General features: G+C 40.5%; 8 non-coding genes across 8 annotated transcripts; all 8 read left to right on the top strand.

Moving 5' to 3' along the window:
- The first annotated feature begins 1,789 nt into the window (after positions 1-1,789).
- trnav-cac lies at positions 1,790-1,862 on the top strand. The gene has a single exon. It is a non-coding gene; the product is annotated as a tRNA-Val (tRNA).
- Positions 1,863-6,769: 4,907 nt separating this feature from the next.
- trnal-caa lies at positions 6,770-6,842 on the top strand. The gene has a single exon. It is a non-coding gene; the product is annotated as a tRNA-Leu (tRNA).
- Positions 6,843-11,754: 4,912 nt separating this feature from the next.
- On the top strand, positions 11,755-11,827 carry trnal-uaa. The gene has a single exon. It is a non-coding gene; the product is annotated as a tRNA-Leu (tRNA).
- Positions 11,828-15,048: 3,221 nt separating this feature from the next.
- Positions 15,049-15,121, top strand: trnav-aac. The gene has a single exon. It is a non-coding gene; the product is annotated as a tRNA-Val (tRNA).
- Positions 15,122-16,744: 1,623 nt separating this feature from the next.
- On the top strand, positions 16,745-16,817 carry trnal-caa. The gene has a single exon. It is a non-coding gene; the product is annotated as a tRNA-Leu (tRNA).
- A 3,222-nt stretch (positions 16,818-20,039) lies between these two features.
- trnav-aac lies at positions 20,040-20,112 on the top strand. The gene has a single exon. It is a non-coding gene; the product is annotated as a tRNA-Val (tRNA).
- A 1,623-nt stretch (positions 20,113-21,735) lies between these two features.
- trnal-caa lies at positions 21,736-21,808 on the top strand. Its single transcript has one exon. It is a non-coding gene; the product is annotated as a tRNA-Leu (tRNA).
- A 3,222-nt stretch (positions 21,809-25,030) lies between these two features.
- trnav-aac lies at positions 25,031-25,103 on the top strand. The gene has a single exon. It is a non-coding gene; the product is annotated as a tRNA-Val (tRNA).
- The last annotated feature ends 162 nt before the right edge of the window (positions 25,104-25,265 follow it).

Genomic DNA, 25,265 nt, shown 5'->3' with positions numbered 1-25,265 from the left:
CCGGCATTTTATTGACTATCTCTAATTGCTCCTGAGAACCAAGTCACTTGCTCAGCCATTTCAGAGTCAACCACATTGCTGTGTGTCCAGAGTCACATGTTGGGCAGACCAGGTAAGGACAGCAGGTTTCTGAAAGGACATTCGTGAATTGGATGGGTTTTTTAAGGACAAATGATGGTTTCATCATTTAGGATTTTAATTCAAATTTCACCGCCTGCCATGGTGGGATTCACACATTTCCCTGGGCCTTTGGAGTACTAGTCCAGTGACAATACCAGTCCACTGCCCCCTCCATTTCTCCTGCTCCTACCAACTTATCACAGACATTCCCTTTTGTTTCTTCCTTCTCTGCTCTGTATCTGTTTCAAACCTGTTACATCTCAAACATTTACAAGTTTTGATGTAGCACAGTGGTATTTTCACTGGGCTGGTATTCCAGAGACCCAGGGTAATGCTCTGGTGGCCCCACCATGGCAGATGGTGAAACTTGAATTCAATAAAAATCTGGAATTATAAGTCTGTAAAAACCCATCTGGTTCACTAATGTCCTTTCGAGAAGGGAATCTGCTGTCCTTACCTGGACTAGCCTACAGTAGCTGACTCTTAGCTGCCCCATGAAAAAATGGGCAATTTAATTATGAGCAATAAATGCTGGCTTAGCCAGAAGCGCCCACATTCCATGAATGAATAACAAAAAAATAACATTAACTCTGTTTCTCTCTCTGCCTGCTATTTTCAGCATTTTCTTGAAAAGTCAGGAGTCACTCCATGAAAAAAACAAAAGGGAAGGTCTGTGATAGAGAGCGAGGCAGGATGGATAAACTGACACAAGAATGATGGACAGGGCAGCACGGAGCTGGCGACGGTGGACCCCGGGTGGTTTGGAGTCATTGGTTTCACAATCACAGCCTGGACTTGATGGCCGGTGACTAAACATAACCAAACAAACCATTTTGTGTGAGAAACCTGTCGGCAGTGTCAGTGAATGGAAGGGCAGTAACTGGTAAAGAGATGATCATCAGAGATTTTGAAGGCTCAGTTTTCAGTTTTCCTGGTCAGTCCAACCATTGGAATCCTCCAAACATTCTGGCAGCTCAGCACGGCCCTGTTTGCTACACAAATATTTATCCTCTGTAAGATTCCGTTCCAGGAACAAAATTATTCCAAACGAAATGAAGGAAATGAACTATTGAAGAACCTGATCTTGGCAGGGTTCTGTTAAACTCCTTAATAAACATTTTCCTCTGTAATACCACACCCTCCATTGAGTGGTTGTGGAGCAAAAGTAATAAGGTTGTATAAATTAACTCAGATATAATGAAATGTTTGATCACAACAAAAAACACTTTCATGCATTCGATATGAAATCAATTGCATAATTACATCATGTTCATATAGGAAAGTATATTAATCCAAATCGTCATGTGAACCTTGTGAATTAAGGGAAACGAGGCATGGATTCTGCGGAAACTACATTTTCAAAAGGGAATTCAGCAATTTAATGAAAGGGAGGAAAAAAGACTGGTTCATTAAGAGAGAGAAGCAGATTGCGATTAATTACTTAGCTCATTTAAAAAGGGGCCTCGGATTGGATGATAGCAGGGCCTCTTATGCCTTTGATTGGATGCACAGTGCTAGCCCATTTTATGATTACATTGTTACATGAGTCTCGCTGCAGCGTTCCTGAGAACAGCAGTTGTATTCCATTTCTCCGCAATAGAGACCCAGATTGCTGCAGCGTTACAGCGCAGTTTAGCATTCCGGACAGGAATACCGTGACCGCGCGGTAGTTTCTGTAGTGTAGTGGTTATCACGTTCGCCTCACACGCGAAAGGTCCCCGTTTCGAAACCAGGCAGAAACATTATGAAAACTTACTCATTAAATAGTGAGGATAATTTGCGTCATTGAAGCCTAACTGAATCTCCTAGGTTGCAGGCGATATTGCATTTGCTCTCACCGAGGTCACAAAATGAATGCAGCAAAATCAGCACCTGCTGAGATTCCATGACACACTTGAGTGGATAGATGTTCGTCGTTCACTGCGCTTACATATTAGCAGCTCGTTTAGTCAACACGATAAATCCATGGGCTTTTCGATGCAGCTTACGAACGTTACTCACCGTGTCAAAGGTGTCTCAGTGTAATGTGTGCTCATAAAGACAGACAAAGAGGGATCAGATCTAATTAACGCATCATTCCCAAGCCTATTTCCTGTAAAATTCTTTGATTTTGTTGAAATGCTGACATCTCACATCAGACCCATAGCAAATGCATTACCTGGTGACTTACATTCTTTTGTTTGACAGTCAAGTTTGCAATTCGATGTTGTCGATTTCAGAGAGCATCAAGTCAACCAAGGGCATCAATATCAAATACATTAATACTGAATGGTGAATAAGGTAAAACAAATTGCTGAGAAAAGTTTGTTGAATTTCTTCTGCCGAGGAGAAGTGTGTTCATAATGATTTAGCCGGTAGCAATGCTGCCTAAGACATTTGCTGAACCGAGTCTTCTGAATTTTGAAATTCAAACAGCGGCACCAGGTGGAAACCAAAAGTTGTCTTTCTGTAACAAGTGACATGACCTCTCAGTCTAAGCACTGGAATCCTCCAAACATTCTGGTAGATCAGCACTATCCTGTTTCATAAAGAAATATATATTCTGTAAAATTACATTCCCAGAACAAAATTATATTTAAACAACTGAACGAAATGACCTATTACAGCATGTGATCCTGGCAGGGCTCTGTTTAACTGTAGCAATCATTTTCCACTGTGATATAACACCCTCGATTAACGAGTCATGGAGCAAGTGTAATCAGATTGTGGAAATAACTCAGAAATAATGAGATGTTTGATCAGAAGAGTACGCATTTTCGTCAATTCGATATGTAAACAAGAGGTAAGTAAATAATGTTCATATGCATAGCTATGTAAGGAACACAAGTCTAAACCTTCATGGCACTGGGTGAGGGAAACGTTGTTAATTGAGGCAAACGAGGCATGGAATCTGCGGAAACTCCTTTTTCAAAAGGGAATGATGCAATTAATTGCTATGCAGAAAAATAACAAGATCGCTAATAGAGAGAAGGAAACTGGGATTAATTCATTGGCTCTTTAAAAAAACTGACAGAGAAAAGATGATGGAAGGGCCATTGCATGGATACATGGTGTTAAGCCATTTTATGATGACATTGTTTTTGAGTCTGTCTGCAGCATTCCCAATTATAGCAGCTGAATTCCATTTGTCCCATCCAAAGAGCCAAAGCGCTGCTGCATGACAGCACAGTTTACCATTCCAGATAGATTCACTGCAGTGATGTCTGGCCAATGTTTCTGTAGTTTAGTGGTTGTCACGTTTGCCTCACACGCGAAAAATCACCGGTTTGAAACCTGGCAGAAACCTTATCCAAGCATGCCAATGTTGAGAGAGGAAAATTTGTGTATGTCATGTTTGTTGTTGAATGTTACCTGAATCTCACATGCTACAGAAATGGTGCTTTTGCTCTTACCTGGGCCTTGAAATGAATGCAGCAAAATGAGAAATACTGAAATTTCATGACACACTGAGTAGAAATAGATGTTCATTTTTTGACTCAGCGCACATTTTAGCAGTTCGTCTGGCCAGCAACAGAATTTAGTGGGTTCTCGGTGCAGATTTACATCGTTACTCACCATCTCACAGATGTCTCATGCTAAAGTGTGCACATAAGGACAGGTACAGGCGATGCTTCAATTGAACCAGAGGAAATGACAGACCTGTTACAGAATCACTCCTTTAAATATTCGGTCTTCAGCATAGAGTATCAGAAAAAATGACCGAGGGAGTCATGGAAACCGAGGCACAGTGCAGATCTGCTGGCTTCCCCCCCTGTCTTCTACATGGTTGCGATTAAGGCACCAGAAGGCTTCTCACCTGGAGCAAAGAGGGATCAAATATAACGAATGCATAATTCTCAAAACTGCTCCCAGTAAAATTCCTGCATTTTGTTTAAAAGCTAATTGTACTCAATTTGAAAAGAGCACCACATGGTTTGCATTACATATTGATTGGCATTCTTTTGTCTATCAGTCATGTTTGCAATTCGAGTTTCGGTGTATCTTTCAGAGAGTCTCAATTCAAATGAAGGCAGCAATAACAGATACAATATTAATATTAAATATAGAATAACGGAACAAATGCGGAGTGAAGTTTGTTTAATTTTGTCTGCCAAGAATAAGACGGATATTCCTAATAATTGAGCAGAAAGCATAGCACCCGGAGACATTTGCTGGATGGACACGCCTACATTTTGAAATTCAAATAAGCTGAGGCAGCAGGCTGAAACGAACAGCTGTCTTCCTGCAACAAGTGACCCTCAGTCCAACCATTGGAAACCTCCAAACATTCTAGTAGCTCAGCATTGCCTGGTTTGTTCCACAAATATTTATCCTCTGTTAGATTCCGGTTCAGGATCAAAATTATTTCAAACCAAATGAAGTAAATGAAGAATTGAAGCATGCAAACTTGGCAGGGCCCTGCTAAACACCGGAACAAACATTTTCCTCTGTAATATAGCACCCTCGATTGAATGGCTGTGGAGCAAAATAATAAGATTGTAAAAATAGTAAGGTTGAAAAATCACACTTTCACAAGTTCGATATGAGCTCAATTGCATAATTACACCATGTTCATCTGGCGAAGTATATGAGGAACCCAAGCTCAAATCGTCATGTGAACCTTGTGAGTTAAGGTAACCCAGGTTTGGATTCTGCAGAAACGACTTTTTCAAAAGGGAATTCAGCAATTTAACGAAAGGGAGGAAAAAACGGATTCACTAAGAGAGAGAAGCAATTTGCGATTATTTAGTGTGCTCGTTAAAAAGGGGCCTCGGATCGGATGATAGAAGGGCCACTTATGCCTTTGATTGGATGCACGGTGCTAGGCCATTTTATGATAACATTGTTACATGAGTCTCGCTGCAGCGTTCCTGAGAATAACAGCTGTATTTCATTTCTCCGCAATAGGGACTCAGATTGCTGCAGCGTTACAGCGCAGTTTAGCATTCCAGACAGTGCTCCATAACATATCAGTTTCTTTAGTTTCGTAGATATCACATTCGCTGAACACGCGAAAGGTCCCCAGTTCGGAACCGTGCAGAAACATTATGAAAACTTAAGCAGTAAATATTGAGAATCATTTGCATCTTTGAAGCTTACCTGAATTTTCAATGTTGCATGCAAATTGCATTTGCTCTCACCGAGGTCATAAAGCGCATGCAGCCAAATCAGAATACCTGCAAAAACTCAGCAAGTCTGGCAGCATCTGCGGAGAGGAACACAATTAATAAATAGAAAAAAGGTATATGAGATTTAATATTTCTCCTCTTTTCCAATTTTACTCAGTTCTGTTGAAGAGTCATACGGACTCGAAACGTTAACTATCTTCCACTCCGCAGATGCTACCAGACCTGCTGAATTTTCCAGGTATTTTTATTTTGGTTTTGGATTTCCAGCACCCGCAGTTTTTTGCTTTTATCTGCAGCAAAATCAACACGTCTTTCCATGCAGCTTAAAACAGTTACTCACCATATCAAAGGTATCTCATAGTAACGTGTGCTCATAAAGACAGACAAAGAGTGATCAGATCTAATTAACGCATCGTTCTCAAGCCTATTCTCAGTAAAGTTCTTGCATTTTGTTTAAAAGCTAACTGCGCTCAATTTCAAATGAGCACCATATGATTTGCATACCTGTTGACTGACATTCTTTCGTCTATCAGTCATGTTTGCAATTCGGGGCTGGTGTATATTTCAGAGAGTTTCAATTCAGACGAAGGCATCAATAAGAGATAAAATATGAATCTTAAATATAGAATAACGGAACAAGTACTGAGTTTCTTTAATTTTGTCTTCCAAGAATGAGAAGGATGTTCCTGATGATTGAGCAGAAAGCATTGCACTCGGAGACATTTGCTGGGCGGACACGTCTACATATTGAAATTCAAAACAAGCTGAGGCACCAGGGTGAAACCAACAGTTGCTTCCCTGCAGCAAGTGACATGGCCCCTCAGTCCAACCATTGGAAACCTTCAAACACCCTGGTAGCTCAGCACTGCCCAGTTTGTTCCACAAATATTTATCCTCTGTTAGATTCCGGTCCAGGAACCAAATTATTTCAAACCAAACGAAGTAAAGGAACAATTGAAGCACGTGATCTTGGCCGGGGCCTGTTAAACTTAGGAACAAACATTTTGCTCTGTAATATCGCACCTTCGGTTGAAGGGGTATGGAGCAAAAGTAATAAGATTGTAAAAATAGTAAGGTTGAAACAATAACACTTTTGCAAATTCGATGTGAGATCAATTGCATAATGACATCATGTACATCTGGTAAAAGCATATTAGGAACCCAAGTCCAAATGGTCATGTGAACCTTGTCAATTAAGGCAGCGCAAGCATGGATTCTGCAGAAATGACTTTTTCAAAAGAGAATTGAGTAATTTAATGAAAGGGAGAAGAAATAGATCATTAAGAGAGAGAAGCAAATTGTGATGAATTCGTTTTGTCGTTTTAAAAGGGGCCAGCGATCGGACGTTGGATGGGCCACTTTTTTCATTGTTTGGATACGTGGGTGCTAGGCCATTTTATGATTACATTGTTACATCAGTCTCGCTGCAGCATTCCTGAGAACAGCAGCTGTATTCCATTTCTCCGCAATAGAGACCCAGATTGCTGCAGCGTTACAGCGCAGTTTAGCATTCTGGACTGGAATAACGAGACCGCGTGGCAGTTTCTGTAGTGTAGTGGTTATCACGTTCGCCTCAAACGCGAAAGGTCCCCGGTTGGAAACTGGGCAGAAACATTATGAAAACTTACTCATTAAATAGTGACGATAATTTGCGTCGTCGAAGCCTACCTGAATCTCATAGGTTGCAGGCGATATTGCATTTTCTCTCACCGAGGTCACAAAATGAATGCAGCAAAATCAGCACCTGCTGAGATTCCATGACACACTTGAGTGGATAAATGTTCGTAGTTCACTGCGCTTACATATTAGCTGCTCGTTTAGTCAACACGATAAATCCATGGGCTTTTCGATGCAGCTTACGAAAGTTACTCACCGTGTCAAAGGTGTCTCAGTGTAATGTGTGCTCATAAAGACAGACAAAGAGGGATCAGATCTAATTAACGCATCATTCCCAAGCCTATTCCTTGTAAAATTCTTTGATTTTGTTGAAATGCTGACTGTTGTGCTACATCTCAAATCTGACCCATAGCAAATGCATTACCTGGTGACTTACATTCTTTTGTTTGCCGGTCAAGTTTGCAATTCGATGTTGTCTATTTCAGAGAGCATCAAGTCAACCAAGGGCATCAATATCAAATACATTAATACTGAATGGTGAATAAGGTAAAAAAAAATTGCTGAGAAAAGTTTGTTGAATTTCTTCTGCCGAGGAGAAGTGTGTTCATAATGATTTAGCCGGTAGCAATGCTGCCTAAGACATTTGCTGAACCGAGTCTTCTGAATTTTGAAATTCAAACAGCGGCACCAGGTGGAAACCAAAAGTTGTCTTTCTGTAACAAGTGACATGACCTCTCAGTCTAAGCACTGGAATCCTCCAAACATTCTGGTAGATCAGCACTATCCTGTTTCATAAAGAAATATATATTCTGTAAAATTACATTCCCAGAACAAAATTATATTTAAACAACTGAACGAAATGACCTATTACAGCATGTGATCCTGGCAGGGCTCTGTTTAACTGTAGCAATCATTTTCCACTGTGATATAACACCCTCGATTAACGAGTCATGGAGCAAGTGTAATCAGATTGTGGAAATAACTCAGAAATAATGAGATGTTTGATCAGAAGAGTACGCATTTTCGTCAATTCGATATGTAAACAAGAGGTAAGTAAATAATGTTCATATGCATAGCTATGTAAGGAACACAAGTCTAAACCTTCATGGCACTGGGTGAGGGAAACGTTGTTAATTGAGGCAAACGAGGCATGGAATCTGCGGAAACACGTTTTTCAAAAGGGAATGATGCAATTAATTGCTATGCAGAAAAATAACAAGATCGCTAATAGAGAGAAGGAAACTGGGATTAATTCATTGGCTCTTTAAAAAAACTGACAGAGAAAAGATGATGGAAGGGCCATTGCATGGATACATGGTGTTAAGCCATTTTATGATGACATTGTTTTTGAGTCTGTCTGCAGCATTCCCAATTATAGCAGCTGAATTCCATTTGTCCCATCCAAAGAGCCAAAGCGCTGCTGCATGACAGCACAGTTTACCATTCCAGATAGATTCACTGCAGTGATGTCTGGCCAATGTTTCTGTAGTTTAGTGGTTGTCACGTTTGCCTCACACGCGAAAAATCACCGGTTTGAAACCTGGCAGAAACCTTATCCAAGCATGCCAATGTTGAGAGAGGAAAATTTGTGTATGTCATGTTTGTTGTTGAATGTTACCTGAATCTCACATGCTACAGAAATGGTGCTTTTGCTCTTACCTGGGCCTTGAAATGAATGCAGCAAAATGAGAAATACTGAAATTTCATGACACACTGAGTAGAAATAGAAGTTCATTTTTTGACTCAGCGCACATTTTAGCAGTTCGTCTGGCCAGCAACAGAATTTAGTGGGTTCTCGGTGCAGATTTACATCGTTACTCACCATCTCACAGATGTCTCATGCTAAAGTGTGCACATAAGGACAGGTACAGGCGATGCTTCAATTGAACCAGAGGAAATGACAGACCTGTTACTCCATTAAATATTCGGTCTTCAGCATAGAGTATCAGAAAACATGACCGAGGGAGTCATGGAAACCGAGGCACAGTGCAGATCTGCTGGCTTCCCCCCAACCCCCATGTCTTCTACATGGTTGCGATTAAGGCACCAGAAGGCTTCTCACCTGGAGCAAAGAGGGATCAAATATAATGAATGCATAATTCTCAAAACTACTCCCAGTAAAATTCCTGCATTTTGTTTAAAAGCTAATTGTTCTCAATTTCAAAAGAGCACCACATGGTTTGCATTACCTGTTGATTGGCATTCTTTTGTCTATCAGTCATGTTTGCAATTCGAGTTTCGGTGTATCTTTCAGAGAGTCTCAATTCAAATGAAGGCAGCAATAACAGATACAATATTAATATTAAATATAGAATAACGGAACAAATGCGGAGTGAAGTTTGTTTAATTTTGTCTGCCAAGGATAAGATGGATATTCCTAATAATTGAGCAGAAAGCATTGCACCCGGAGACTTTTGCTGGATGGACACGCCTACATTTTGAAATTCAAATAAGCTGAGGCACAAGGCTGAAACGAACAGCTGTCTTCCTGCAACAAGTGACCCTCAGTCCAACCATTGGAAACCTCCAAACATTCTGGAAGCTCACCATTGCCTTGTTTGTTCCACAAATATTTATCCTCTGTTAGATTCCGGTCCAGGATCAAAATTATTTCAAACCAAATGAAGTCAATGAAGAATTGAAGCATGCATTCTTGGCAGGGCCCTGCTAAACTCCGGAACTAACATTTTCCTCTGTAATATAGCACCCTCGATTGAATGGCAGTGGAGCAAAATAATAAGATTGTAAAAATAGTAAGGTTGAAAAATCACACTTTCGCAAGTTTGATATGAGCTCAATTGCATAATTACACCATGTTCATCTGGCGAAGTATATGAGGAACCCAAGTCCAAATCGTCATGTGAATCTTGTGAGTTAAGGTAACCCAGGTTTGGATTCTGCAGAAACGACTTTTTCAAAAGGGAACTCAGCAATTTAATGAAATGGAGGAAAAAACGGGTTCACTAAGAGAGAGAAGCAATTTGTGATTAGTCAGTGTGCTCGTTTAAAAAGGGGCCTTGGATCGGATGATAGAAGGGCCTCTTATGCCTTTGATTGGATGCACGGTGCTAGGCCATTTTATGATAACATTGTTACATGAGTCTCGCTGCAGCGTTCCTGAGAATAGCAGCTGTATTTCATTTCTCCGCAACAGGGACTCAGATTGCTGCAGCGTTACAGTGCAGTTTAGCATTCCAGACAGGACAACATGATATATCAGTTTCTGTAGTGTAGTGGCTATCACATTCGCCTAACATGCAAGAAGTCCCAGGTTCGAAACTGTGGCAGAAACATTATGAAAACTTAAATATTGAGGATGATTTGCATCTTTGAAGCTCACCTGAATTTCCAATGTTGTATGCAAATTGCATTTCCTCTCACTGAGGTCATAAAACGCATGCAGCCAAATCAGAATACCTGCAAAAACTCAGCAAGTCTGGCAGCATCTGCGGAGAGGGACACAGTTAATAAGTAGAAAAGAGGTAAATGAGATTTTATATTTCTCCTCTTTTCCAATTTTACTCAGTTCTGTTGAAGAGTCATACGGACTCGAAACGTTAACTATCTTCCACTCCGCAGATGCTACCAGACCTGCTGAATTTTCCAGGTATTTTTATTTTGGTTTTGGATTTCCAGCACCCGCAGTTTTTTGCTTTTATCTGCAGCAAAATCAACACGTCTTTCCATGCAGCTTAAAACAGTTACTCACCATATCAAAGGTATGTCATAGTAACGTGTGCTCATAAAGACAGACAAAGAGTGATCAGATCTAATTAACGCATCGTTCTCAAGCCTATTCTCAGTAAAGTTCTTGCATTTTGTTTAAAAGCTAACTGCGCTCAATTTCAAATGAGCACCATATGATTTGCATACCTGTTGACTGACATTCTTTCGTCTATCAGTCATGTTTGCAATTCGGGGCTGGTGTATATTTCAGAGAGTTTCAATTCAGACGAAGGCATCAATAAGAGATAAAATATGAATCTTAAATATAGAATAACGGAACAAGTACTGAGTTTCTTTAATTTTGTCTTCCAAGGATGAGAAGGATGTTCCTGATGATTGAGCAGAAAGCATTGCACTCGGAGACATTTGCTGGACGGACACGTCTACATTTTGAAATTCAAAACAAGCTGAGGCACCAAGGTGAAACCAACAGATGCTTCCCTGCAGCAAGTGACATGGACCCTCAGTCCAACCATTGGAAACCTTCAAACACCCTGGTAGCTCAGCACTGCCCAGTTTGTTCCACAAATATTTATCCTCTGTTAGATTCCGGTCCAGGAACCAAATTATTTCAAACCAAACGAAGTAAAGGAACAATTGAAGCACGTGATCTTGGCCGGGGCCTGTTAAACTTCGGAACAAACATTTTGCTCTGTAATATCGCACCTTCGGTTGAAGGGGTATGGAGCAAAAGTAATAAGATTGTAAAAATAGTATGGTTGAAACAATAACACTTTTGCAAATTCGATGGGAGATCAATTGCATAATGACATCATGTACATCTGGTAAAGTATATTAGGAACCCAAGTCCAAATGGTCATGTGAACCTTGTCAATTAAGGCAGCGCAAGCATGGATTCTGCAGAAATGACTTTTTCAAAAGAGAATTGAGTAATTTAATGAAAGGGAGAAGAAATAGATCATTAAGAGAGAGAAGCAAATTGTGATGAACTCGTTTTGTCGTTTTAAAAGGGGCCAGCGATCGGACGTTGGATGGGCCACTTTTTTCATTGTTTGGATACGTGGGTGCTAGGCCATTTTATGATTACATTGTTACATCAGTCGCGCTGCAGCGTTCCTGAGAACAGCAGCTGTATTCCATTTCTCCGCAATAGAGACCCAGATTGCTGCAGCGTTACAGCGCAGTTTAGCATTCCGGACAGGAATAACGAGACCGCATGGCAGTTTCTGTAGTGTAGTGGTTATCACGTTCGCCTTAAACGCGAAAGGTCCCCGGTTGGAAACTGGGCAGAAACATTATGAAAACTTACTCATTGAATAGTGACGATAAATAGCGTCGTTGAAGCCTACCTGAATCTCATAGGTTGCAGGCGATATTGCATTTTCTCTCACCGAGGTCACAAAATGAATGCAGCAAAATCAGCACCTGCTGAGATTCCATGACACACTTGAGTGGATAAATGTTCGTAGTTCACTGCGCTTACATATTAGCTGCTCGTTTAGTCAACACGATAAATCCATGGGCTTTTCGATGCAGCTTACAAAAGTTACTCACCGTGTCAAAGGTGTCTCAGTGTAATGTGTGCTCATAAAGACAGACAAAGAGGGATCAGATTAATTAACGCATCGTTCCCAAGCCTATTTCCTGTAAAATTCTTTGATTTTGTTGAAATGCTGACATCTCACATCAGACCCATATCAAATGCATTACCTGGTGACTTACATTCTTTTGTTTGACAGTCAAGTTTGCACTTCGATGTTGTCGATTTCAGAGAGCATCAAGTCAACCAAGGGCATCAATATCAAATACATTAATACTGAATGGTGAATAAGGTAAAACAAATTGCTGAGAAAAGTTTGTTGAATTTCTTCTGCCGAGGAGAAGTGTGTTCATAATGATTTAGCTGTAGCATTGCTGCCTAAGACACTTGCTGAACCGAGCCTTCTGTATTTTGAAATTCAAACAAACAGCGGCATCAGGGGGAAACCAAAGAGTTGTCATTCTGTAACAAGTGACATGACCTCTCAGTCTAACCACTGGAATCCTCCAAACATTCTGGTAGATCAGCACTATCCTGTTTCCTAAAGAAATATATATTCTGTAAAATTACATTCCCAGAACAAAATTATATTTAAAGAACTGAACGAAACGACCTATTACAGCATGTGATCCTGGCAGGGCTCTGTTTAACTGTAGCAATCATTTTCCACTGTGATATAACACCCTCGATTAACGAGTCATGGAGCAAATGTAATCAGATTGTGGAAATAACTCAGAAATAATGAGATGTTTGATCAGAAAAGTAAGCATTTTCGTCAATTCGATATGTAAACAAGAGGTAAGTAAATAATGTTCATATGCATAGCTATGTAAGGAACACAAGTCTAAACCTTCATGGCACTGGGTGAGGGAAACGTTGTTAATTCAGGCAAACTAGGCATGGAATCTGCGGAAACTCCTTTTTCAAAAGGGAATGATGCAATTAATTGATATGCAGAAAAATAACAAGTTGACTATTGGAGAGAAGGAAACTGGGATTAATTCGTTGGCTCTTTAAAAAAACTGACAGAGAAAAGATGATGGAAGGGCCGTTGCATGGATACATGGTGTTAAGCCATTTTATGATGACATTGTTATTGAGTCTGTCTGCAGCATTCCCAATTATAGCAGCTGAATTCCATTTGTCCCATCCAACGAGCCAAAGCGCTGCTGCATGACAGCACAGTTTACCATTCCAGATAGATTCACTGCAGTGATGTCTGGCCAATGTTTCTGTAGTTTAGTGGTTGTCACGTTTGCCTCACACGCGAAAAATCACAGGTTTGAAACCAGGCAGAAACCTTATCCAAGCCTGCCAATGTTGAGAGAGGAAAATTTGTGTATGTCATGTTTGTTGTTGAATGTTACCTGAATCTCACATGCTACAGAAATGGTGCTTTTGCTTTTACCTGGGCCTTGAAATGAATGCAGCAAATTGAGAAATACTGAAATTTCACGACACACTGAGTAGAAATAGATGTTCGTTTTTTGACTCAGCGCACATTTTAGCAGTTCTTCTGGCCAGCAACAGAATTTAGTGGGTTCTCGATGCAGATTTACATCGTTACTCACCATCTCAAAGATGTCTCATGCTAAAGTGTGCACATAAGGACAGGCGCAAGCGATGCTTCAATTGAACCAGAGGAAATGACAGACCTGTTACAGAATCACTGCTGTAAATATTCGGTCTTCAGCATAGAGTATCAGAAAAAATGACCGAGGGAGTCATGGAAACTGAGGCACAGTGCAGATCTGCTGGCTTCCCCCCCACCCCCATGTCTTCTACATGGTTGTGATTAAGGCACCAGAAGGCTTCTCACCTGGAGCAAAGAGGGATCAAATATAATGAATGCATAATTCTCAAAACTGCTCCCAGTAAAATTCCTGCATTTTGTTTAAAAGCTATTTGTACCCAATTTCAAAAGAGCACCACATGGTTTGCATTACCTGTTGATTGGCATACTTTTGTCTATCAGTCATGTTTGCAATTCGAGTTTCGGTGTATCTTTCAGAGAGTCTCAATTCAAATGAAGGCAGCAATAACAGATACAATATTAGTATTAAATATAGAATAACGGAACAAATGCGGAGTGAAGTTTGTTTAATTTTGTCTGCCAAGGATAAGACGGATATTCCTAATAATTGAGCAGAAAGCATTGCACCCGGAGACATTTGCTGGACGGACACGCCTACATTTTGAAATTCAAATAAGCTGAGGCACCAGGCTGAAGCGAACAGCTGTCTTCCTGCAACAAGTGACCCTCAGTCCAACCATTGGAAACCTCCAAACATTCTGGTAGCTCAGCATTGCCTGGTTTGTTCCACAAATATTTATCCTCTGTTAGATTCTGGTCCAGGATCAAAATTATTTCAAACCAAATGAAGTCAATGAAGAATTGAAGCATGCAATCTTGGCAGGGCCCTGCTAAGCTCCGGAACAAACATTTTCCTCTGTAATATAGCACCCTCGATTGAATGGCTGTGGAGCAAAATAATAAGATTGTAAAAATAGTAAGGTTGAAAAATCACACTTTCGCAAGTTCGATATGAGCTCAATTGCATAATTACACCATGTTCATCTGGCGAAGTATATGAGGAACCCAAGTCCAAATCGTCATGTGAACCTTGTGAGTTAAGGTAACCCAGGCATGGATTCTGCAGAAACGACTTTTTCAAAAGGGAATTCAGCAATTTAATGAAAGGGAGGAAAAAACGTGTTCACTAAGAGAGAGAAGCAATTTGCGATTAGTTAGTGTGCTCGTTTAAAAAGGGGCCTTGGATCGGATGATAGAAGGGCCTCATATGCCTTTGATTGGATGCACGGTGCTAGGCCATTTTATGATAACATTGTTACATGAGTCTCACTGCAGCGTTCCTGAGAATAGCAGCTGTATTTCATTTCTCCGCAACAGGGACTCAGATTGCTGCAGCGTTACAGTGCAGTTTAGCATTCCAGACAGGGACGTCTGATACATCAGTTTCTGTAGTGTAGTGGCTATCACATTCGCCTAACACGCGAAAGGTCCCTGGTTCGAAACCGGGTAGAAACATTATGAACACTTAAATATTGAGGATGATTAGCATTTTTGAAGCTTACCTCAATTTCCAATGTTGCATGCAAATTGCATTTCATCTCACTGAGGTCATAAAACGCATGCAGCCAAATCAGAATACCTGCAAAAACTCAGCAAGTCTGGCAGCATCTGCGGAGAGGGACACAGTTAATAAGTAGAAAAGAGGTAAAAGGTATATGAGATTTTACATTTCTCCTCTTTTCCAATTTTACTCAGTTCTGTTGAAGAGTCATACGGACTCGAAACGTTAACTGTCTTCCACTCCGCAGATGCTACCAGACCTGCTGAATTTTCCAGGTATTTTTATTTTGGTTTTGGATTTCCAGCACCCGCAGTTTTTTGCTTTTATCTGCAGCAAAATCAACACGTCTTTCCATGCAGCTTAAAACAGTTACTCACCATATCAAAGGTATGTCATAGTAACGTGTGCTCATAAAGACAGACAAAGAGTGATCAGATCTAATTAACGCATCGTTCTCAAGCCTATTCTCAGTAAAGTTCTTGCATTTTGTTTAAAAGCTAACTGCGCTCAATTTCAAATGAGCACCATATGATTTGCATACCTGTTGACTGACATTCTTTCGTCTATCAGTCATGTTTGCAATTCGGGGCTGGTGTATATTTCAGAGAGTTTCAATTCAGACGAAGGCATCAATAAGAGATAAAATATGAATCTTAAATATAGAATAACGGAACAAGTACTGAGTTTCTTTAATTTTGTCTTCCAAGGATGACAAGGATGTTCCTGATGATTGAGCAGAAAGCATTGCACTCGGAGACATTTGCCGGACGGACAAGTCTACATTTTGAAATTCAAAACAAGCTGAGGCACCAGGGTGAAACCAACAGTTGCTTCCCTGCAGCAAGTGACATGGCCCCTCAGTCCAACCATTGGAAACCTTCAAACACCCTGGTAGCTCAGCACTGCCCAGTTTGTTCCACAAATATTTATCCTCTGTTAGATTCCGGTCCAGGAACCAAATTATTTCAAACCAAACGAAGTAAAGGAACAATTGAAGCACGTGATCTTGGCCGGGGCCTGTTAAACTTCGGAACAAACATTTTGCTCTGTAATATCGCACCTTCGGTTGAAGGGGTATGGAGCAAAAGTAATAAGATTGTAAAAATAGTAAGGTTGAAACAATAACACTTTTGCAAATTCGATGGGAGATCAATTGCATAATGACATCATGTACATCTGGTAAAGTATATTAGGAACCCAAGTCCAAATGGTCATGTGAACCTTGTCAATTAAGGCAGCGCAAGCATGGATTCTGCAGAAATGACTTTTTCAAAAGAGAATTGAGTAATTTAATGAAAGGGAGAAGAAATAGATCATTAAGAGAGAGAAGCAAATTGTGATGAATTCGTTTTGTCGTTTTAAAAGGGGCCAGCGATCGGACGTTGGATGGGCCACTTTTTTCATTGTTTGGATACGTGGGTGCTAGGCCATTTTATGATTACATTGTTACATCAGTCTCGCTGCAGCGTTCCTGAGAACAGCAGCTGTATTCCATTTCTCCGCAATAGAGACCCAGATTGCTGCAGCGTTACAGCGCAGTTTAGCATTCCGGACAGGAATAACGAGACCGCGTGGCAGTTTCTGTAGTGTAGTGGTTATCACGTTCGCCTCAAACGCGAAAGGTCCCCGGTTGGAAACTGGGCAGAAACATTATGAAAACTTACTCATTAAATAGTGACGATAATTTGCGTCGTCGAAGCCTACCTGAATCTCATAGGTTGCAGGCGATATTGCATTTTCTCTCACCGAGGTCACAAAATGAATGCAGCAAAATCAGCACCTGCTGAGATTCCATGACACACTTGAGTGGATAAATGTTCGTAGTTCACTGCGCTTACATATTAGCTGCTCGTTTAGTCAACACGATAAATCCATGGGCTTTTCGATGCAGCTTACAAAAGTTACTCACCGTGTCAAAGGTGTCTCAGTGTAATGTGTGCTCATAAAGACAGACAAAGAGGGATCAGATTAATTAACGCATCGTTCCCAAGCCTATTTCCTGTAAAATTCTTTGATTTTGTTGAAATGCTGACATCTCACATCAGACCCATATCAAATGCATTACCTGGTGACTTACATTCTTTTGTTTGACAGTCAAGTTTGCACTTCGATGTTGTCGATTTCAGAGAGCATCAAGTCAACCAAGGGCATCAATATCAAATACATTAATACTGAATGGTGAATAAGGTAAAACAAATTGCTGAGAAAAGTTTGTTGAATTTCTTCTGCCGAGGAGAAGTGTGTTCATAATGATTTAGCCGGTAGCATTGCTGCCTAAGACATTTGCTGAACCGAGCCTTCTGTATTTTGAAATTCAAACAAACAGCGGCATCAGGGGGAAACCAAAGAGTTGTCATTCTGTAACAAGTGACATGACCTCTCAGTCTAAGCACTGGAATCCTCCAAACATTCTGGTAGATCAGCACTATCCTGTTTCCTAAAGAAATATATATTCTGTAAAATTACATTCCCAGAACAAAATTATATTTAAACAACTGAACGAAACGACCTATTACAACATGTGATCCTGGCAGGGCTCTGTTTAACTGTAGCAATCATTTTCCACTGTGATATAACACCCTCGATTAACGAGTCATGGAGCAAATGTAATCAGATTGTGGAAATAACTCAGAAATAATGAGATGTTTGATCAGAAAAGTAAGCATTTTCGTCAATTCGATATGTAAACAAGAGGTAAGTAAATAATGTTCATATGCATAGCTATGTAAGGAACACAAGTCTAAACCTTCATGGCACTGGGTGAGGGAAACGTTGTTAATTCAGGCAAACTAGGCATGGAATCTGCGGAAACTCCTTTTTCAAAAGGGAATGATGCAATTAATTGATATGCAGAAAAATAACAAGTTGACTATTGGAGAGAAGGAAACTGGGATTAATTCGTTGGCTCTTTAAAAAAACTGACAGATAAAAGATGATGGAAGGGCCGTTGCATGGATACATGGTGTTAAGCCATTTTATGATGACATTGTTATTGAGTCTGTCTGCAGCATTCCCAATTATAGCAGCTGAATTCCATTTGTCCCATCCAACGAGCCAAAGCGCTGCTGCATGACAGCACAGTTTACCATTCCAGATAGATTCACTGCAGTGATGTCTGGCCAATGTTTCTGTAGTTTAGTGGTTGTCACGTTTGCCTCACACGCGAAAAATCACCGGTTTGAAACCAGGCAGAAACCTTATCCAAGCCTGCCAATGTTGAGAGAGGAAAATTTGTGTATGTCATGTTTGTTGTTGAATGTTACCTGAATCTCACATGCTACAGAAATGGTGCTTTTGCTCTTACCTGGGCCTTGAAATGAATGCATCAAATTGAGAAATACTGAAATTTCACGACACACTGAGTAGAAATAGATGTTCGTTTTTTGACTCAGCGCACATTTTAGCAGTTCTTCTGGCCAGCAACAGAATTTAGTGGGTTCTCGATGCAGATTTACATCGTTACTCACCATCTCAAAGATGTCTCATGCTAAAGTGTGCACATAAGGACAGGCGCAAGCGATGCTTCAATTGAACCAGAGGAAATGACAGACCTGTTACAGAATCACTCCTTTAAATATTCGGTCTTCAGCATAGAGTATCAGAAAAAATGACCGAGGGAGTCATGGAAACTGAGGCACAGTGCAGATCTGCTGGCTTCCCCCCCACCCCCATGTCTTCTACATGGTTGTGATTAAGGCACCAGAAGGCTTCTCACCTGGAGCAAAGAGGGATCAAATATAATGAATGCATAATTCTCAAAACTGCTCCCAGTAAAATTCCTGCATTTTGTTTAAAAGCTATTTGTACCCAATTTCAAAAGAGCACCACATGGTTTGCATTACCTGTTGATTGGCATACTTTTGTCTATCAGTCATGTTTGCAATTCGAGTTTCGGTGTATCTTTCAGAGAGTCTCAATTCAAATGAAGGCAGCAATAACAGATACAATATTAGTATTAAATATAGAATAACGGAACAAATGCGGAGTGAAGTTTGTTTAATTTTGTCTGCCAAGGATAAGACGGATATTCCTAATAATTGAGCAGAAAGCATTGCACCCGGAGACATTTGCTGGATGGACACGCCTACATTTTGAAATTCAAATAAGCTGAGGCACCAGGCTGAAGCGAACAGCTGTCTTCCTGCAACAAGTGACCCTCAGTCCAACCATTGGAAACCTCCAAACATTCTGGTAGCTCAGCATTGCCTTGTTTGTTCCACAAATATTTATCCTCTGTTAGATTCTGGTCCAGGATCAAAATTATTTCAAACCAAATGAAGTCAATGAAGAATTGAAGCATGCAATCTTGGCAGGGCCCTGCTAAGCTCCGGAACAAACATTTTCCTCTGTAATATAGCACCCTCGATTGAATGGCTGTGGAGCAAAATAATAAGATTGTAAAAATAGTAAGGTTGAAAAATCACACTTTCGCAAGTTCGATATGAGCTCAATTGCATAATTACACCATGTTCATCTGGCGAAGTATATGAGGAACCCAAGTCCAAATCGTCATGTGAACCTTGTGAGTTAAGGTAACCCAGGCATGGATTCTGCAGAAACGACTTTTTCAAAAGGGAATTCAGCAATTTAATGAAAGGGAGGAAAAAACGTGTTCACTAAGAGAGAGAAGCAATTTGCGATTAGTTAGTGTGCTCGTTTAAAAAGGGGCCTTGGATCGGATGATAGAAGGGCCTCATATGCCTTTGATTGGATGCACGGTGCTAGGCCATTTTATGATAACATTGTTACATGAGTCTCGCTGCAGCGTTCCTGAGAATAGCAGCTGTATTTCATTTCTCCACAACAGGGACTCAGATTGCTGCAGCATTACAGTGCAGTTTAGCATTCCAGACAGGTATGCCTGATGTGTCAGTTTCTGTAGTGTAGTGGCTATCACATTCGCCTAACACGCGAAAGGTCCCTGGTTCGAAACCGGGCAGGAACATTATGAAAACTTAAATATTGAGGATGATTTGCATCTTTGAAGCTCACCTGAATTTCCAATGTTGCATGCAAATTGCATTTCCTCTCACTGAGGTCATAAAACGCATGCAGCCAAATCAGAATACCTGCAAAAACTCAGCAAGTCTGGCAGCATCTGCGGAGAGGGACACAGTTAATAAGTAGAAAAGAGGTAAAAGGTATATGAGATTTTATATTTCTCCTCTTTTCCAATTTTACTCAGTTCTGTTGAAGAGTCATACGGACTCGAAACGTTAACTATCTTCCACTCCGCAGATGCTACCAGACCTGCTGAATTTTCCAGGTATTTTTATTTTGGTTTTGGATTTCCAGCACCCGCAGTTTTTTGCTTTTATCTGCAGCAAAATCAACATGTCTTTCCATGCAGCTTAAAACAGTTACTCACCATATCAAAGGTATCTCATAGTAACGTGTGCTCATAAAGACAGACAAAGAGTGATCAGATCTAATTAACGCATCGTTCTCAAGCCTATTCTCAGTAAAGTTCTTGCATTTTGTTTAAAAGCTAACTGCGCTCAATTTCAAATGAGCACCATATGATTTGCATACCTGTTGACTGACATTCTTTCGTCTATCAGTCATGTTTGCAATTCGGGGCTGGTGTATATTTCAGAGAGTTTCAATTCAGACGAAGGCATCAATAAGAGATAAAATATGAATCTTAAATATAGAATAACGGAACAAGTACTGAGTTTCTTTAATTTTGTCTTCCAAGGATGAGAAGGATGTTCCTGATGATTGAGCAGAAAGCATTGCACTCGGAGACATTTGCTGGACGGACACGTCTACATTTTGAAATTCAAAACAAGCTGAGGCACCAGGGTGAAACCAACAGTTGCTTCCCTGCAGCAAGTGACATGACCCCTCAGTCCAACCATTGGAAACCTTCAAACACCCTGGTAGCTCAGCACTGCCCAGTTTGTTCCACAAATATTTATCCTCTGTTAGATTCCGGTCCAGGAACCAAATTATTTCAAACCAAACGAAGTAAAGGAACAATTGAAGCACGTGATCTTGGCCGGGGCCTGTTAAACTTCGGAACAAACATTTTGCTCTGTAATATCGCACCTTCGGTTGAAGGGGTATGGAGCAAAAGTAATAAGATTGTAAAAATAGTAAGGTTGAAACAATAACACTTTTGCAAATTCGATGGGAGATCAATTGCATAATGACATCATATACATCTGGTAAAGTATATTAGGAACCCAAGTCCAAATGGTCATGTGAACCTTGTCAATTAAGGCAGCGCAAGCATGGATTCTGCAGAAATGACTTTTTCAAAAGAGAATTGAGTAATTTAATGAAAGGGAGAAGAAATAGATCATTAAGAGAGAGAAGCAAATTGTGATGAATTCGTTTTGTCGTTTTAAAAGGGGCCAGCGATCGGACGTTGGATGGGCCACTTTTTTCATTGTTTGGATACGTGGGTGCTAGGCCATTTTATGATTACATTGTTACATCAGTCTCGCTGCAGCGTTCCTGAGAACAGCAGCTGTATTCCATTTCTCCGCAATAGAGACCCAGATTGCTGCAGCGTTACAGCGCAGTTTAGCATTCTGGACAGGAATAACGAGACCGCGTGGCAGTTTCTGTAGTGTAGTGGTTATCACGTTCGCCTCAAACGCGAAAGGTCCCCGGTTGGAAACTGGGCAGATACATTATGAAAACTTACTCATTAAATAGTGACGATAATTTGCGTCGTCGAAGCCTACCTGAATCTCATAGGTTGCAGGCGATATTGCATTTTCTCTCACCGAGGTCACAAAATGAATGCAGCAAAATCAGCACCTGCTGAGATTCCATGACACACTTGAGTGGATAAATGTTCGTAGTTCACTGCGCTTACATATTAGCTGCTCGTTTAGTCAACACGATAAATCCATGGGCTTTTCGATGCAGCTTACAAAAGTTACTCACCGTGTCAAAGGTGTCTCAGTGTAATGTGTGCTCATAAAGACAGACAAAGAGGGATCAGATTAATTAACGCATCGTTCCCAAGCCTATTTCCTGTAAAATTCTTTGATTTTGTTGAAATGCTGACATCTCACATCAGACCCATATCAAATGCATTACCTGGTGACTTACATTCTTTTGTTTGACAGTCAAGTTTGCACTTCGATGTTGTCGATTTCAGAGAGCATCAAGTCAACCAAGGGCATCAATATCAAATACATTAATACTGAATGGTGAATACGGTAAAACAAATTGCTGAGAAAAGTTTGTTGAATTTCTTCTGCCGAGGAGAAGTGTGTTCATAATGATTTAGCGGTAGCATTGCTGCCTAAGACATTTGCTGAACCGAGCCTTCTGTATTTTGAAATTCAAACAAACAGCGGCATCAGGGGGAAACCAAAGAGTTGTCATTCTGTAACAAGTGACATGACCTCTCAGTCTAAGCACTGGAATCCTCCAAACATTCTGGTAGATCAGCACTATCCTGTTTCCTAAAGAAATATATATTCTGTAAAATTACATTCCAAGAACAAAATTATATTTAAACAACTGAACGAAACGACCTATTGCAACATTTGATCCTGGCAGGGCTCTGTTTAACTGTAGCAATCATTTTCCACTGTGATATAACACCCTCGATTAACGAGTCATGGAGCAAATGTAATCAGATTGTGGAAATAACTCAGAAATAATGAGATGTTTGATCAGAAAAGTAAGCATTTTCGTCAATTCGATATGTAAACAAGAGGTAAGTAAATAATGTTCATATGCATAGCTATGTAAGGAACACAAGTCTAAACCTTCATGGCACTGGGTGAGGGAAACGTTGTTAATTCAGGCAAACTAGGCATGGAATCTGCGGAAACTCCTTTTTCAAAAGGGAATGATGCAATTAATTGATATGCAGAAAAATAACAAGTTGACTATTGGAGAGAAGGAAACTGGGATTAATTCGTTGGCTCTTTAAAAAAAACTGACAGATAAAAGATGATGGAAGGGCCGTTGCATGGATACATGGTGTTAAGCCATTTTATGATGACATTGTTATTGAGTCTGTCTGCAGCATTCCCAATTATAGCAGCTGAATTCCATTTGTCCCATCCAACGAGCCAAAGCGCTGCTGCATGACAGCACAGTTTACCATTCCAGATAGATTCACTGCAGTGATGTCTGGCCAATGTTTCTGTAGTTTAGTGGTTGTCACGTTTGCCTCACACGCGAAAAATCACCGGTTTGAAACCAGGCAGAAACCTTATCCAAGCCTGCCAATGTTGAGAGAGGAAAATTTGTGTATGTCATGTTTGTTGTTGAATGTTACCTGAATCTCACATGCTACAGAAATGGTGCTTTTGCTCTTACCTGGGCCTTGAAATGAATGCATCAAATTGAGAAATACTGAAATTTCACGACACACTGAGTAGAAATAGATGTTCGTTTTTTGACTCAGCGCACATTTTAGCAGTTCTTCTGGCCAGCAACAGAATTTAGTGGGTTCTCGATGCAGATTTACATCGTTACTCACCATCTCAAAGATGTCTCATGCTAAAGTGTGCACATAAGGACAGGCGCAAGCGATGCTTCAATTGAACCAGAGGAAATGACAGACCTGTTACAGAATCACTCCTTTAAATATTCGGTCTTCAGCATAGAGTATCAGAAAAAATGACCGAGGGAGTCATGGAAACCGAGGCACAGTGCAGATCTGCTGGCTTCCCCCCCACCCCCATGTCTTCTACATGGTTGTGATTAAGGCACCAGAAGGCTTCTCACCTGGAGCAAAGAGGGATCAAATATAATGAATGCATAATTCTCAAAACTGCTCCCAGTAAAATTCCTGCATTTTGTTTAAAAGCTATTTGTACCCAATTTCAAAAGAGCACCACATGGTTTGCATTACCTGTTGATTGGCATACTTTTGTCTATCAGTCATGTTTGCAATTCGAGTTTCGGTGTATCTTTCAGAGAGTCTCAATTCAAATGAAGGCAGCAATAACAGATACAATATTAGTATTAAATATAGAATAACGGAACAAATGCGGAGTGAAGTTTGTTTAATTTTGTCTGCCAAGGATAAGACGGATATTCCTAATAATTGAGCAGAAAGCATTCCACCCGGAGACTTTTGCTGGATGGACATGCCTACATTTTGAAATTCAAATAAGCTGAGGCACCAGGGTGAAACGAACAGCTGTCTTCCTGCAACAAGTGACCCTCAGTCCAACCATTGGAAACCTCCAAACATTCTGGTAGCTCAGCATTGCCTTGTTTGTTCCACAAATATTTATCCTCTGTTAGATTCTGGTCCAGGATCAAAATTATTTCAAACCAAATGAAGTCAATGAAGAATTGAAGCATGCAATCTTGGCAGGGCCCTGCTAAGCTCCGGAACAAACATTTTCCTCTGTAATATAGCACCCTCGATTGAATGGCTGTGGAGCAAAATAATAAGATTGTAAAAATAGTAAGGTTGAAAAATCACACTTTCGCAAGTTTGATATGAGCTCAATTGCATAATTACACCATGTTCATCTGGCGAAGTATATGAGGAACCCAAGTCCAAATCGTCATGTGAACCTTGTGAGTTAAGGTAACCCAGGCATGGATTCTGCAGAAACGACTTTTTCAAAAGGGAATTCAGCAATTTAATGAAAGGGAGGAAAAAACGTGTTCACTAAGAGAGAGAAGCAATTTGCGATTAGTTAGTGTGCTCGTTTAAAAAGGGGCCTTGGATCGGATGATAGAAGGGCCTCATATGCCTTTGATTGGATGCACGGTGCTAGGCCATTTTATGATAACATTGTTACATGAGTCTCACTGCAGCGTTCCTGAGAATAGCAGCTGTATTTCATTTCTCCGCAACAGGGACTCAGATTGCTGCAGCATTACAGTGCAGTTTAGCATTCCAGACAGGGACGTCTGATACATCAGTTTCTGTAGTGTAGTGGCTATCACATTCGCCTAACACGCGAAAGGTCCCTGGTTCGAAACCGGGCAGAAACATTATGAACACTTAAATATTGAGTATGATTTGCATTTTTGAAGCTTACCTGAATTTCCAATGTTGCATGCAAATTGCATTTCCTCTCACTGAGGTCATACAACGCATGCAGCCAAATCAGAATACCTGCAAAAACTCAGCAAGTCTGGCAGCATCTGCGGAGA

The sequence above is a fragment of the Carcharodon carcharias genome, chromosome 27 (assembly GCF_017639515.1).
Source record: "Carcharodon carcharias isolate sCarCar2 chromosome 27, sCarCar2.pri, whole genome shotgun sequence".
In the NCBI taxonomy this organism is placed as follows: domain Eukaryota; kingdom Metazoa; phylum Chordata; class Chondrichthyes; order Lamniformes; family Lamnidae; genus Carcharodon; species Carcharodon carcharias.
This window is presented reverse-complemented; position numbering and strand designations above follow the sequence as displayed.